Below are 5,194 nucleotides of genomic sequence, written 5' to 3' on the forward strand. Positions count from 1 at the left end.
TTTCAGGTTCTTCTCTTCTTGAGGCTCTTCCGATAACCTGATCATCGGACCCATCACGGGACGGATACACCAAGGAAGCAAGGAGCTTTGACGTACAAGGGAATCCCCTGGTGGTCTCTGCTAACAATCACTATACCTATTTTACATACCCACACGCAGATCGCTCTTGGTTAGGGCATGTCAAATAACCCTATTTGCTTATCGCACTACTTGTATACATACACCTTGACGTATTACTCAAATAACAATGGAAAATAGTTTGTAGCATTAGCTTATTACTTCACTTTTTTTCCTTGATTGTTTATTTATTACAAATCGCACCCGTACATTCTGGTACGTTCAGTTCGCTAGGGGCTTCAGTGTACCCCATAACACGGCAAGAAAGTCCGAACACTTTTGACAGTGCGGCACCCTGAACTTATAGCATTATATGCACCAGCTCAGAATCGTGTCTTGGGTCAATAGTTGGGTTGCCCGGCTCCTATGCTTGCTACCCTACGTGCCGCTATATCGGCTAGGGTAGTAAAGGGAGAACTACTGCGATTGTGTCCCGGATCTTCCGGACGAGCACCACAGTAGAGAAAGCCGAAAACTGACTGTCATGATGCGGCGAGAGCTGGTCGCTGTTCGAGAGGTTTCAAATCCTTAAAGATTTTTTCCACTTTATGCGAGGAATCGGTCTTTGTCCGATTTAGGCATGTATAGTGCCCCAAGTTCGGCCTTCCGAATACCAGGGGCTACGCCAAAATTTAAAATTATAGAACTTCTATGGCTAAGTGAGGGTGATAAAGCTGTATAGTCTGATTGCCTTGTTCATTGCGATAGACACCTCCTTAATGGACCAAAAACTTAGATAAAGAGTGTTTAGATTTATCCCGAACACCCTTGTACTAGTTACATGGGGGCAGAAGCCGACAATTGGCCAACTCTCAGAATTTATAAACGGCCGCACAGGAGGTAAAAATTTAAATCAACAAGGATTATATTGCGCAAATGAACTTGTTTCATATTATAGGATAAAATGAATGCACTCATTCAAAGATTACATCCTTTCTACATTGCTCTGCCACAACGCGGGAGCCCTTCAGGACACTATCATAATATTTTTCGGGCCGGGGATGATCCTTGCCCTTCGGTGGCCCCTCGGTCATTAGCGCTGTGGCGTCCTTCTTCGCCCAACGCATCTTTGCATGGGCAAAGGCCATCCGCGCACCTTCAATGCAAACCGACCGCTTTATGACTTCATGTCGTGGGCAGGCACTCACAAGCTACTTCACGAGTCCTAAGTAGCTGCTGGGCATAGGCTCGGCAGGCCATAGCCGGACTATGAGGTCCTTCGTGGCCAGTTCGGTTGCCTTGTGCAGCTCGACCAGTTGCTTTAGTTGGTCGCTCAAGGGCATCGGATGTTCTGTCCCAAGATATTGAGACCAGAACAACTTCTCCATTGAGCTCCCTTCTTCAACTTGGTAGAACTCTGCGACATCTGATATGCTGTGTGGCAGATCCGCAAACGCTCCTGGAGAACTCCAAATCCGGGTAAGTAAAAAGAATGTCTCCTTCGCATGCTTGCTTTGCATGACAAATGCCTTACCCGCCACAATCTTCTTGGCCGCCTGGATCTCCTGGAGGGCCCTCTAGGCTTCGGCTCTGGCATCTTGTGCACTCTGGAGGGGCTTGGCAAGCTCAGACTCTTGAGTCTTAAAGTCATGCTCCAAGGACTCGTACTTCTGGACGAAATCCTGGAGCTCTTGCTGGACCTCGCTGACCCGGGCCTCTTACTTCTCACACGCAGCACGTTGCTTGGCCGCTTTGTCTTTGGCCTCGGCCAGCACCTTCTTAAGGGCCGCCACTTTGGTCGTGGCCCATGCAAAAGTTCATGACGCTTTTATCAGTAGAAACCATTTATCCTTCATAAGTACACAGGTAGGGTATTATGTACCTTGACTTTCCTCCAGCTGCCTCTTCACGAGGATGAGCTCTCCCTCGGTCCGCTCCAGGTCCTGCTTTAGTCCAGAGACCTCCGCAATACGAGCGGTAGCGGCCAGCAGCGACGCTTGCTTATTTACATAGACATCTTATGTTAGACTCCTGCGAATATTATTTGATCCTCTGTTCGGCCTTTCTTTCCGAACACCAAATAGAGCATCAGGGGCTACTGTCTACACTGTGATATTCTCTCACAATTTTAGTACTTACCTCAAAGCCTGTTAGAAGGCTAGCGCAGGCTTCGGTCAATCCGCTTTTGGCAGACCGGACCTTCTCAATCACCTACTCTTAAGAGTACGGTGTTCTTCATCAATGGAAGCGCCGCGAAGCATTTCCAGCAAGCTATCCGGTGCCTCTTGGTGGACAGAGGTCATCAGTACAGATGGCTCACCCTCCATAGGGAGAGGCTGCCTGCCTGAATCCGGAACCACTTGGGCTTCCGGAGCCGTATTCGGCTGGGGGCCAAACTGGCTGCGGCCCCCATTATCGAAGTCCGTGGGGGTCTTTCCTCCCATGTGTCCGGCGACCGGGGTTTCGCCTGGAGGCGTCTCCAGAACTGTCTCTCCTTGGCCTGGTATCCTTCGAGACAACACCTCGGTGTCATCCACGGCTTTGGGGGAGGAGGTTGTTGGAAGAGAGTCGTTGTTCATCGCCAACGGGTCCAGCGCTCCCTCCGAAGAGGAGGATATCTCGATGTTGGATTGGGTCGGACTGCAGGTGCACGTCTGGCACGTTAAGAAGCGATAAAGCAAACATACCGGAAATACTATTATGTCCGGATACTTACGACTTAGCCAGGGGCTTGACCCTAGATTCCCACTCCTCGCCGCTGTTGGTGGCTGCGGTGGAATGGTCCGGAAGGAAGGTTTTTCCCTTCTTAGGCACCTCGGCCTCCCCATGCGTGGCGACCTTCCTCTTCTTCCCCCCCCCCCCAGTAGGGAGGGGATGGATTTGCTCCTCCTCCTCGTCATCTTCAGTGGAGGAGTGGGTCTTGGTGTCTTCGGATGTCAGGTCTGGTGCAACCTTGCGCCAGAGACCATCTCTGGTCCCCGCGGCCGTCTTCTTGGCCTTCTTCTCTGGCACCCCATAGGGCGCCAGAAACATCATCTTCGTTAGAAGAGGCGATTCTGGATCTTCAGGTAGCGGAGCCGGATAGTTAATTTGCTCAACTATCTCTACCCAGGCCTGTAAGATTGGCATGGAGGCTTAGATTCCTCCCGCAAATGTGCTAGTAAAAGGCATATCTTGCAAATATGAAAACATACCGGATTGGCTCGGTGTTTTGCGCTGAGCCCGTGATCTTCGGTTATGGGCGGCGGTACCTCATTGGCCTTGAAGAGCAACTTCCAGACATCTTCGTGCATCGTGCCGAAGAGCTCTCGCAGCGTCTGGTGTTCGGCCGGGTCGAACTCCCACAGGTTGCAAATCCATCTCTGACACGGAAGAATCCGGCGGAGGAGCATAACTTGGACCACGTTGACGAGCTTGATTTTCTTGCTTATCATATTTTTGACACATGACTGAAGTCCGATCAGTTCTTCTGCCGAGCCCCAGGCTACGCCCTTCTCTTGCCAGGAGGTGAGCTGCATGGGGACGCCGGATCGGAATTTGGGGGTCACCGCCCAGTTCGCACCGCGCGGCTCGGTGATGTAGAACCACCCCGATTGCCACCCCTTCGCAGTCTCCACAAAGAAGCCTTTGGGCCAGGTGACATTGGGCATCTTGCCCACCATGGCGCCTCCGCACTCCGCTTGTTGGCCGCTCACCACCTTTGGCTTCACATTGAAGGTCTTCAGCCATAGGCCGAAGTGGGGTGTGATGTGGAGGAAGGCCTCGCACATGATGATAAACACCAAGATGTTGAGGATGGAGTTGGGGGCCAAATCATGGAAGTCCAACCCGTAGTAGAACATTAGTCCGCGAACGAATGGGTGGAGGGGGAATCCTAGCGCGTGAACAAAGTGGGAGAAGAATACTGCCCTTTCCCGGGGTTTCGGGGTAGGGATGATCTGCCCTTCGGCCAGAGCCGATGCGCGATGTCTTTGGACAAGTATCTAGCCTCCCGAAGCTTCTTGATGTCCTCCTTCTTAACGGACGAGGCCATCCACTTGCCTCCCGCTCCGGACATGTTCGGAATATTTTTACGGAGAAGGTGAAAGCTTGGGCGTTGGAGCTCAAGAATGGATGAGCAGAGGAAGAAGAAAGCGTGGGTGAAAAAAGGTGAATCCTTATCTCTTTATAAAGGCGGCAGTCATGTGCCTCCCCACTTGCCCTAGAAACACGCTTATTCCCCAAGCGCCACGCTAATGGAGCGGTTGGGTTACCCACGCCCGTATTGATGAGAATCCTGTGATAAGGAGACACGATCTCTGCTTCGACAAGATGTGCCAATAAAACCGCCTCGCAAGATGTGTAGTAGAAGGTTGAGAAAACGGTTCGAATAATGACCGGGCCACGGCATGATGTCACGCTATGGAAAAGTTGTCAGCAGATTAGACTCATGGAATATTGTACTCTCTACGGTGGTATGTGGAATTTGTTTTGCAGAGCTAGACACGATTCTTGTGTTCAAGATCTACGTTGGAGTATTCGGAGAAGGAACCCGCCTTGCAATTCCGAAGACAATCTGCATGCCGGACTCATCGTCATTAAAGCCTAGTTCCGGGGCTACTGAGGGAGGCCTGGATTAGGGGTCCTCGGATAGCTGGACTATATGCTTATGCCGGACTGATGGACTATGAAGATACAAGATTGAAGACTTCGTCCCATGTCCGGATGGGACTCTCCTTTGCGTGGAAGGCAAGCTTGGCAATTCGGATATGTAGATTCCCTTCTCTATAACCATCTCTGTGTAACCCTAGCCCCCTCCTGTGTCTCTATAAACCGGAGGGTTTAGTCTGTAGGACCAGAACAATCCTAATCATAGGCTAGCTTCTAGGGTTTAGTCTAGGATCTCGTGGTAGATCAGCTCTTGTAATACTCATATCATCAAGATGAATCAAGCAGGAAGTAGGGTATTACCTCCATAGAGAGGGCCCGAACCTGGGTAAACATCGTGTCCCCCGCCTCCTATTACCATTAGCCTTAGACGCACAGTTCGGGACCCCCTACCCGAGATCCGCAGGTTTTGACACCGACATGCGCCACCAGAGACCAAGTAGGTGTCCATCAAGGAGGACGGCACGGGAGGAGCTTTTACCATAAGCTC

The sequence above is a fragment of the Triticum dicoccoides genome, chromosome 3B (genome assembly GCF_002162155.2).
Source record: "Triticum dicoccoides isolate Atlit2015 ecotype Zavitan chromosome 3B, WEW_v2.0, whole genome shotgun sequence".
Classification (NCBI taxonomy): Eukaryota; Viridiplantae; Streptophyta; class Magnoliopsida; order Poales; family Poaceae; genus Triticum; species Triticum dicoccoides.